The sequence below is a fragment of the Urocitellus parryii genome, chromosome 2 (genome assembly GCF_045843805.1).
Source record: "Urocitellus parryii isolate mUroPar1 chromosome 2, mUroPar1.hap1, whole genome shotgun sequence".
Taxonomy (NCBI): Eukaryota; Metazoa; Chordata; class Mammalia; order Rodentia; family Sciuridae; genus Urocitellus; species Urocitellus parryii.
Genome location: NC_135532.1, coordinates 64,781,297 through 64,793,444, shown reverse-complemented (window position 1 = coordinate 64,793,444; position 12,148 = coordinate 64,781,297).

Below are 12,148 nucleotides of genomic sequence, written 5' to 3'. Positions count from 1 at the left end.
CCTTTAATACAAATAGAAATAAGAATACAGCTAATGGGCACCACTAAGAAAACCTGTGTCCAGTACAATCATCTATTATATTCATACTATCTTAGAGGAAGAATTTAAATGAACTCATATAAATGCCCATAACCTAAGTGCTGCCTCTGCAGATTGTAGCCCACCCCACAGATGCTGAGGGCATTGTAACTCAGTTGTATATTGTTTTGAAGACTCTGGGCAGAGCAACACAAAAAAAGCATTCCATGGGGCAATGAACCATGTTAGGTACAAGAGCAGATATGTAAGACTGAGCTGTGCTGGGCCAATGAACTGCTGGATCCCAATGACAGAGGCGCTTAAGTATTTATTTACTATTTTGCATATGTGTTCTGATATACAGGGCCTCAAAACCTGTGGCTCAGGGTACCTGGGCTATGAAGGTGCCATCTTTTGTTTATCTGCAATCCATAAATATTTATTGAGCAGCTGTTATGTCCAAGGCTTTGACCTATAGAGAAAATGTAAGGACATAATTCAAATTATGCTCATATTAAACAGATGATTTTCCATGTTGGGGATGGCATAAGATCAGTGAGCACTGGAAGAAATAATTGTATCTGTAGCAGGACTACTGGGAGAGGGGATACATGAAAGATCCAAAATTTAATTTCATTTGAGAATGGCAAAGACTAAATATTAGAAATATACTTTGCAGAACTAGATTTAAATGATTAGAGAAAAAAAAAAACCATTCTAGCACCAGGCAACAGCTTTTTAAAAGGAACGGAGGTGATCATGTGGAGAGTATGGATTTAGAGGGTGGTAAGTGGACCAGCACATTGGGATAAAGTATTTATATTTTATTCTATATATTGTGAGAAAGTCTAGCAGGTTTTCAAGTAGAGATAGGGCCTAATTGCTAGAAGTATGTACTTAATTGAAATGTTCCTTCTTGTTTAAATAATACTTACATAGTTAGGGGCTTGTCAAAGCACAGAATATAGATGGACTTTGATGAGATTAAATATTTAGTGGTCACAAGTCCCTGTCTAATGCCATACTGATAGGCATTTCCCAGAACAAAAGATGGATTATAAAAGCCAAGTATTTTATTCCTTAATTGCTTAGTAGCTGGTCTCCAGTTACAGCTCTGAGCTTTAGCTGAGGTAAGAGTGTTTCAGCAAAAGTTAAATTTAATAGAATGCATTAATTCTTCCCCATAACGACCAGAAGCTAGCACAAATTTTAGAATGCATTTATAGCATGTTAAAAGGGCAGACATTTATAAGGATATAACAAACCACCTTGCTAAGTTTTAGCTAGAACACAGGACTATATGCTCGTGTACTGTAAAATAATTGACTTAGCTCTTTTCAAAGAATAGACATGTACACTTATGAAGTAACCAATTTTATGGAGAAAATTTCAAAAGGTGTTGGTTATTACTAATTCAGTCATAGTATTTAATACTTCAATGACTTTTATTTTTGGAGTGAGGAAGAAAAGATGGAATCCAGGCAAGAATTTTTGTTTCTTCTATGAGAAACATTAAGTAGGTTAAAACTATGCAGTAGTAAACCCAGAAAAAAAAAAAAAATATATATATATATATATATATATATATATATATATATATATATATACAGATAGATAGATAGAAAGATCTCCAGAGACCAAATAAAAATTGGACAAACTTAGAGAAAATGACATGAACTATATTTTTGTTTCACACCAAAAGCAAGCTGGTTATTTTCATTTTATGTTCAAGACATATCTAAATTGTCACAAATATTTGTTACCCCTCTAATTTACCTACGTTTTGAAGCTAGGTAGCTAGCTAATTGATTCTTTAGATAACCTACCATTTAGATTATGCATCACTTTGAAAAAGGAGTTTGGAAATGAAGATTTGTCTCAGATGAGAAGAAAACACTGGGATGAAGCAAAATAGTCTCTCTAAAACTCACAGAAGTATCCTGATCATGCACTGAAAATATCTTTTTCTCCAACATCTATGAGAGGGAAAATTCTCATGTGGAGTGTGGGACTAGCCACAGCTTAATCTTATATGTGAATTGGAAAGGATTTGGCAGGGACATCTGTGAAGTGTGTTCCTAAACTTAAGGGGCAGAAGCATATGGCAATCATAATTATCATTATTTGATATACAATCATGCTTTAATATAATTTTAGTAATCAGCTTTCCTTATACAAAGTTTAGCATTCTGAGGTGAACTCTCACTGCTCTGCCCCTAGTTTTTCCTTAAAAGGATTAATTTTCTTAATGGCTTATTGCTGTGGTATTTAGCTCCTTGTCATAGCTCTTTAACTAGAATATATAAAACTATATTGCATTCAGAACCAGGAAATATTAAATGAGATCCAGACCTCAGCAAATCAGAAAACTAATTAGAGATTTATCTAATTCTATGAAGGAAAACATCTTATTTTTATTATTCTCATTAAATGAGTAATTTATTTTTTCAAGAAGCTTTCATTATAAGGCATTTTTCATAAACATAAAGAGTGGAACTTTAAGCCCTTGATCTTAGCCAAATGGCCGAGAAGCAATAGAGACCTTAAGCAAAGTCAGGATCGTGATACGTGTATTGTTTCTGAAATTTAAATTCAAAAGTGATTCTGTGTATAGGATAGATAAAATCTCTTGTAGGGAAGTGATGTACAACTGTGGGGATGCACTGCTTCCATCTAGGTTGCATGGGCTACTAAAGTCATACAAAACTTAATTTGTGTAACACGATGGAACTAAAATGGAACCTACATAAAGCATTCTATGAATGGTTAATATCAAAATCCCATTTAGAACCAAGAACTACACTCTAAATCATTTAACCCCCCAAAACACTGTAACATGATATAAAAACATATATTCGGGTTCTTGTTGTGGTCTGGTAATTGAGGACCATGTGCACAGGCCCTCAGGTACACATCCAACTCTGAAAACCACAATGAAATGAGTTTAAACCAGCTCAAAAAGATCAAAGGCTGATAATCAGACTACACTATGGCATCATTCACCATCTTCAAAAGTCATTGAAAACCCTCCTCTTGTCCTCCTACCTTGAAGGGATACTGGCAGATTACCCAGAAATCACTGGAACACTAGGTTGAGGTCTGAGAGACCAAGGTATCCCTTAGGAGACAAGGATGTTTTAGAAGATGTTAGCTGTGAAATGTTAAGGTAAATCAAGTAAGCCTGTCTCTGAAGCATGTTTCTGCTCCCTGTATTACTCTGCTGTTTCCTTAGTGGTGTCCCCAAAACATATCCAGAAGTCTCCATAAAGTTTTGAATGCATGAGATCACCCAGCCCTAAGTCCCTGACACCCAAAACGCCTAACTCTAAGATACCAAAACGACATAATGATAATAAATTTGTGTGGGAAGTCATAGATATGGTGGGAGAAAATTATAGCTTCTGAAGAAGTTTGTGTAACAAAATTAAACATACATTCATTGATTGAGTGGTAGTAATAGAGGCAGATCAATCAATCACTTAGCAACCAACATGTCAGGGGCAGGATGGTTTCTTTCTCACATGTGCATGATCCTTTCTGTCTCATTCTCATTTATCTAACATACACACCCCACAAGTATTGACTATATCAAATAATGCATTCAAGAAATTAGAGTTCTTATAGTATTTGGGATTTGGTTTTCATTTTTTCTTTTGTTCCTGAACTTTTGTAAAAGCAGACAATAAAAGAGTAAAGGCACTGAATAAATAATTTTATGGCTTTGAATTTTGAGATAAACTCTAACACTAAATTATTAGCATTGGTGATTGAGAAAATATTCTTATCCTTTATTTTTAAGAAAATTTATATCCTGTTTTCTAATAATTATAGACATGCATATTTAGTACTATCTTGGGGAGATTTTTCTATTGTTTAGCAACTTAATCAGAATTGTCAGAGTAGAAATTAGTACTTGACTTTTCCTCTTCCCTATCTCCCTCTCTCTCTTCCTTCCTTGCTTCTTTGATGTTCATTTTTATTAGAAGGAGAAGTTAGACTTTAGTTTTCTGTATAATATTTTTGAAAACGTTCATGAAGCAATATGGCCATCTATTTCTGGGATATAATGAGCAAATCTGTGAAATATAGACTTGAAGGCTATGTTGGAATTTTTAGTTTTTCTTTTGGAGACTACCCGAGATTCTCAAGAAAGTGTAGTAAGACAAATGTGTCATGAAAGCTAATCTAGAATGGTCTGAATGGGAAAAATGCTTAAAGTGATTCTGTTGTATCAAATAAGCATTGGAGCATTTTTTTTTCAAGGATAAAATGATAGAGTTTTTTTCAAGACTGGAATTAGTTGAAATTCTCCTCTTCTTCCATAATTAAGTAATAATATGTGGCAAAGCATGAGTTATTACATAATAATTCATACCTTTTGCCTTGCTAAGAATGAGGCCATAGGATGAGTGCTTGTATAAATGCACAAAGTTTGAGTTATTATGTCATAATTCACACCTTGAAGTGTCATATTGTGATTATAAAATGGCCCTGTGCAAATATTATTAATTTTTTAAAGTTCAGAAATAAATTATTAAAAAATAACACATTATGACTTCAAAAGAGCCTCTCTAATGTGAATTCATTAAAAGTAGAATAAAAAATAAATTAGTGTACATTGAACCACAATTATATAGAACCTTCCTTGATGAACTATTTTCATTGACATACTGTCTTGAAGCACACACTCTATAATTTGTAGCTGTTGTAGAGATGTGTTTTTTCTTTAATACCCCAACAAATTATGTATTCTTACTTGATTTTTTTCTCTCAAGGGCATAACTTAACAGCAGCTGTAAGTCAGAGTCTCGGCAGTCAGTTTTAGCTCAGTTTATTTTGGTGGTCAGGGTTGCATGTACAAATCATGAAGGGCATCTCTCTTCAGCATTTAACTACTGACCACCAGCCTGTGAAGCTGGTTTCTAGAACAATGCCTTTTGCTGGTTTCTCTTAACCGTCCTCATTCCCATGTCTTTTACTAGTTTCTTATCTTCTCATCTGTTGGCTATGGATGGTCTCCAAAATTCCTGCCACACATTTAATTTTATGTTTAGTTCTACTTCACCAAGATATTAAGTATTTCAATGGTCCACTCTGTGCAGACAACTCACCAATGTATGCTATTACTAAAATTTCACCCAGATCCCAGACGATAAGTACTTTTGCTATGCCACTCATTCCAGTTATAATATCCCATCCAGTGAAATCCAGCCTATCTAAGATGGAGCACTGTTGCTTCTTGTCTGATCAGGTCTTCATCCTGTTTCTTTCAGTGCCTCCTCTGCTTTCAGTGTCTGAATTTAGAAGCTCTTCAGTCGCCATTTGCCTTCATCATACAACTACTGCACACCTACTTTGTGCCCTGAAAGAACTTAACATTGTCATAAAAGAACCAATTATGCAAATAAATTTAATAGGAAGAATGTGATATGCATAATAGGCAACTACAGATCCTTAACTGCCCTCATTGGCAGGTATGAAAACTCCCACTTTGTGGAGAAGTGAATCTTGAGGTGGTCTTGAAGGGTGAGTAGAGCCGCAAAGAGTAACTGGGTCACTCCAGGGCAACCAAACAACCAATGAAGACCTGCAGGAGGGACAGCAGGAAGTCCTCACTGTATTTGAATATTAAAGCTATAGTTTCATGAAAACATAGTAACGGTAGAAGTTGCATTATTATTTTAGTGTTCTTATTTAACAAAGTAAATGTCGATAAAACTAGGTCAGCCCAGTAAATTTTTTTTTACTTGATGATAATAAATGTGAACCACAGGAAGTCATTGCTGTATATCCAGAGTGCTGTGTCCTTACTTCATATTTTATCACATGGTATGTCTCATCCTTTTCTCTAAACCCTCCATTCATGTGGTTGTTACCCCAATTTAGAAGCTATTCAGTCTTACTATAACACATTTGTATGATCTCATCCTATCTAGTCTTTGCCTATTCTATTTTGTACTCTGCTACAGGTTAAGCTTCCTCAAATTCTAACTTCTTTCTGCTTCTTCTCTGATCATGGGATATGGTATCTTTCTATCACTTTCCAACTACTGGACTTCTCCAACATCTTTCACATGGGTTCAGATATGAAAGGTCATATTTACTATGACTTTTTAAAATGCAACATTAAATGGTGCTGGCCTCACCATCCTCTGCACAAATATCTTCCTGCATTATGCTTTTGAAAATCCTCTCTTTGTATTCCTCAAGTCACTTCTGTGTGCCCTCTCTTCTTTCTAAAGTTCAATTGAATTTGCATATTCTCTAGCCAATGATGTTTGATTCTTGCAATTTCTATCTTTCTTTTCCATTTCAAACTTTCCAACATCTATCTTTACCCAGCATTAGTATGACTTATATCATTCAAGAGTAATTATTTAAAAACATCTGCTTAGTTTAAATGACTATTGGGATAAATGAAATACACAAGATAATGAAAGGACAAAAAAATATAATTGAGTGTTGACTGCACATCAAAAACAACTTAGCAGGTTGGGATTGTGGCTCAGTGGCAAAGCACTTGCCTAGCACGTGTGAGGCACTGGGTTCGATTCTCAGCACCACGTATCAATAAATAAAATAAAGGTCCATTGACAACTAAAAAAATATTAAACAAAAAAAACCTTAGCATTTTCAAATACCTAAATCTTGATCATTAAGAAACTTTCCCTAGACATGAAGAGTCAACGTGATGCAAAGGAGGTTATGCTAAGGTCAAGGGTGGGGATACACAGTGATTTTGACTGGTATGACTGGGAAGGGCTTCAGAAAAAAGTGGCATGAACTGGACCCTACAGTAGACTTTGGAATGTACAGAAATAGGTGTAAGGGCAACCCAGGTATGGATAATATCATAAGTAATTATGAGAAAGTAGAAAAATGTGCATTGTATTTGAAAAAAGTGATTAGTTCCATTTGGCTAGATCACAGTTTAATTCGTTATTGATCCCTAATTAGATTGTTTTCTTATAGCTACGTTAAAAGCCTCTAGAAACATGGAGAGTAACATCACTTTTTAAAAAATGCCCTAAATACTGTAACACAGGCTAAGGCCATAACAGTCACTCAATAAATATCTGTGCTTGATTAATTTAATATACTATTAAGCACAAAGCTTTTCCAAACAATATTTTGCATTTATATATCACTTTCGTTCTTCAGCTCTTCATGAGAAGTCATTTGTCCATTTGATTTTCCAAAAGGCTTGCAGAAAAAGGAACTGTTTTTAGATCTACTTTCACAGAGCATCTAAATTATGAGCTGAATATGCAATAATTAAATTCAAAGCTTCAAGTGAAAATAGCTTTTACATTGTATAATCCCCCAATACTTTATTTTTTTGAGACTTCTGATACCTATGGCTATGAAATGTTTCACATTTATTCTTCTTTGTTTAGCTCACAATTATCTAGTGCCTATTTTATGCCAAGTTCTTCAGTAGGGGCTGGGAGATCTAAAAGGAGAACAGCCTCAGATTGAGAAAATATTTGTCACTAGGTAAGTACGTGCATTGAGCATTATAAGGCACTAGGGAAAAGCATGCACTTCCCAAAACAGGTTCCTCAGAATTGAGTCTGTCCTTACTCAATACACATGCATTGAAGATCAGCTGGGTACCAGCTGCTACAGTGCATAAGACACTATCCCTTGTTTCAGACAACTAACAGACTTAAAAGGACTCAGTAAGATGGTAATTCTCTCAATCTAGACTTTGAACTGCTCTAACCATGTTCAATTTTACTTTTTCTTAAATAAGACCTGAGCTTTTCAAGGTATATCAAAAAATTGTGTATATTAAAAATTTTTTCTAGCATTGATGCAAAGCCAAAAATGATAAGAAAACAAACCAGTACTACCCTTGTCATATTTTAGTTGAGCTTAAAGTGGTATCATTATTGGAATCATCTGAGGATTATTGTGTTGCCTCTTTGTGGCTGTGACCAAAATACCTGACAAGAACAACTTGGAGAAGGAAAGGTTTATTGGGGCTCACAGATTTCAGAGGCTCAGTTCATGGATGCTGACTTCATTGCCCTTGGCCCACAGTGAGGCAGAACATCAGGTCGAAGGGTGTGGCAGAGAAAAGCTACTCAGCTCATGGCAACCTGGGAAAGGGTCGGGGAGAAGCCAGGAGGGACAAGATAGATAATCCTCAAGGTGCATCCCCAGTGACCCACCTCCAATCATGCTCCACCTGCCTACAGTTACCACCCAGTTAGTACATTCAAATTATTAATCCCGCTGGTGAATTAATCCACTGATTAGGTTACAGCTTTCTTAATCCACTAACTTTATCACTGAGCATCCCTGCATTAACACAGGAGCTTTTGGGAGACACCTCACATTCAAACCATCATAAGGATCACTATTGTTGAACTCCTATAATAGTTCTCCACAGTTTCCAAAACAGACAAAGTTAAAAAATTTGAATTCATTAATCAACTGCCTCATTACCAAACTTGGGACAGAGAGCAGAAGACAAAGTCAGTCAACGATATGGAAAAAAAAAATCTCTCTGGCTCTTGGAACTACATTTATGGCTTAGTGAAATGTATCTAACAACACTCTTTATTTCAGCCACTAAAAGTGGGTCCTTGCTGAATTACTTTTCCTGCCTTTAAACTCTTTCTCTAGATAAGATGATGGAGGAAGGGCAAGAGAAAATCAAAAAACAAACTTAATAACACCATACCTTCGGAGCAGCTTGATTTATAATGAGTTTGTGGGAACATTCTGAACCTATTTCATGTTGAATTACAGTCCACCTTTACAAGTGGCTGCTAAAGAAGTTCATGAACATACTCCTTGGACCACTTCAATCCTCTTCCTGCTCAGCCACTAAAATTTAAAATGCGATACAAACAAAATGCATCTATAAATTTATATAGTAACTACACAAACAAATGCAAACTCATTCTTAGTAACCATAAAATTACCTTCTGTTATCTATCACTTTGTGAATTATAGTTTCGTCGCCTGGAACAGCCAACAGCACAGAATTACAGTGCTTCTCTTCTTACCCTGTGTCACTGCTGTTCTCCTTGCTGCAATCAATAGTCTCGTGGATAAACAAATGATTAAAGGCCAAGATGAACTACTGTAAATAAGGCTCACGTTATCTATTTTTTTTTTGCACTGAATATAATTAAAAAAATCAGTGTCTACTTTTGGGCAGCTGGCTTGAATCTTAATCTAATCAATATCCTTTTGTTTCTTTGATTTTACATTCTTTAAGCCTTCAGAAAGGGTAAGTTCGTAAACAAGTACAAAGAAAACAATGAAATAAAAGTGAATTCGAATGAATTTCTTACTGTGGAGAACAAATTTGGATATACACACACACACACACACACACACACACACACAACTACATAATGAAACATGAAAATTCCACCTGCCAAATCACTACAATTTCGAAGTCTCCTGTTTTACTAGTGGTTCAACCAGGGACACTGTTTGGGTAAATATGAGATTTGCAGGGTTTCAAAGTTGTACAACAATGTAGTTCAAGACAGAGGAAAACATGGTTTTATACCTTTAATTCCATATATGTATAATGAATAGATTTTCCTTATGTTGTGTGCTATGTACTATTTAATTTTCATTTTTCAGATGAGGAAAATGAGACTGAGAGCAGAAATATATTCCTAGTAATTTTCTGCACCGAAACTTCTGTTTAAAAGTGCTAAACTAGTTGGGCTAGGTTTGGGGCTCAGTGGCACAGCACTTGCCTAGCATGCATGAGGTATTGGGTTTGATCCTCAGCACCCATAAAAAATAAACAAATAAAATAAAGGTATTGTGTCCATCTACAACTAAAAACAATATTGAAAAAAAGTGCTAAACTAGTCTGTTTTTTTTTAACTTAATTCATCTATTGCTTTTTAGAAATGCCAAATTAAAATCTAGTCAGTATGGTCACTTATAAATTATCTTAGTTTGAGACTTTTTCTTATGCTATATGAAATATTGTAACATTTTTATTAACTCCAGTGGTAACATTTAGCTAGATTTGTTTTTGAATATTTGCTATTTGGTCAAATTGGTAGCTGCAAATGAAGAGATCTTGGAGATGCAATACAACTGCAGAAACACAGTTGAAATCAAACTTTTACAAATAAAGGCCAAGAAATTCTCTCAGGAAGTAGACTAAAAGGACAGAGGGGAAAGATATGAGATGAGATAAAACATACATAGGATCAATCAATATGTGAACCACCATCCAGCTAACAGCACTATCAAAGGTATAATAAAAGAGAGTTTCCTGAAATAGAAGGATAAATGCCCAGTGTAATGTGTGGAAAAAAAACAAAGCAAAATATCTAGACTGTAATCCTGAGGTTTTTAGAACATTAGAGTTACATCAAAAGCCTCTAAAAAGAAACAAATATAAACAAAGCAACAAACATCAAGTTGTGTTGATACAGTTTAGGACAAGCAACTCCACATATGGCATCTCAGCCTATTGAAGATTTAAGATGAAGGAATTTGAGAAAACTGCAAAAGCAGGGAGGTCACTCTTATCTTGTCCTGTTCTTCTTCCCTATAAAACCTAGGAAGAATTTTCTGATTCTCCCCTGAATTAGGTCATAAGACCCTTTAGAGGAGAGGCCTTCTCCATACCTGGAGGAAAGGAACATTCTCATCCCTGAAGATATGAAGACACCAAGAAGCGTCTGATCAAGGGCTTCTCTGACTTTCCCTGACTTCATCGCCACAAGACTAGACTCTTTTTGTTCTATCCTAATTCTCCACCACTCTTCATTCTTTTTTTCTTTTCTCTTTTGGCTCCCTGGGGATTGAACCCAAAGGTGCTTAACCACTGAGCCACATCCCTTGCACTTCTTAATTTTAATTTTGAGACAGGATCTTGCTAAATTCCTTAAGGACTCACTAAGTTGCTTAGGCTGGCTTTGAACTTGAGATCCTCCTGCCTCAGTCTCCTGAGCTGCTGGGATTAGAGGTTTGTGCTGTATGCCTAGACACTCTGCATTCTTTAGTGAACTTACAATTAAAAATAGTCAGGTTCAACGGTTTCCTTAGGTTTTTGTTTCTTTACAAAGGCTCTCAGGTTACACAAAACTCACGATAAACGGATTTGTCTATTAAACTGGTTTGTTTGTTTGTTTGTTTGTTGTTTTTGTTTGTTATGGGACCCCCCCAGTCAATGAACCAAATGGGAAGAAGGAAAGGTATTTTTCCTCCATGGTAACACCTACTACACATCTGTATAACTGAATGTTAGAAATTAATAGAGCAATGCCTTTAAAGTTTGAGAAATAATTATTTTAATCTCTAATTACATTCCCAGCTACTCAACCAAATTTAAAGGTATAAGAGAAATATTTTCATGTCCAGAAGGACATAGAAGACTTAGCTCTCTTTCTTTGAAAGCCACTGTAGGGTAGATTCCATGCATTTTAATCAGTAAAGAGGAAGATGCAGAACCAGAGAATTTTGAAGTATTGACTCAATGTGGTAGGTTTACAGAGTAATGAGGGCAGATCAAAATTCTCAGAAAAAGGAGGAATTCCAGATATTCCATATTATCATTGGGAATATAAACAAATTAAGGAAACACTAATAAAGGCAATCAATTCAAGAAAAAAAATGCAAGTAGAAAAACCAAGAAAAGCCAAGACAATAACCCAAAGGGGGAAAAAAAAACCCTATAAATCTGTACAGAAAAGAAAACCCAATTATAATATATTATTGGTTATGCAGCATATAATATTTACATAGCCAAAACAATGTAGCCATTGATATTTTGTAGGCATAAAAGTGTAAAGAGACATAATTATGCTCCAGAGTACAGAACATTAATGCTGTACTCTTATTAAAAGGAAAGCACTGGGGCTGAATTTGGGATTTAAAGGAGGAAAGGAAAGTTACAGGAAGAGGATGGGGGTCTGGCATTCTTATCTTTCTTTGGATGGAGCCTGGAAATTGGTAAATTGATGGAACAACAAGGAAATCTTTTTGAAGATTATTTTAAGCTATGAAAGTAACCAATAGAAAAACTAAAAATTGTGCTAAGGAGGAAGGAATGTAGGAGTGGTATAAAAGTGTTAAATATCCCTCAATTATAAAAGAAATAGATATTACTCATCAATCAGTACTTACTTGTTAA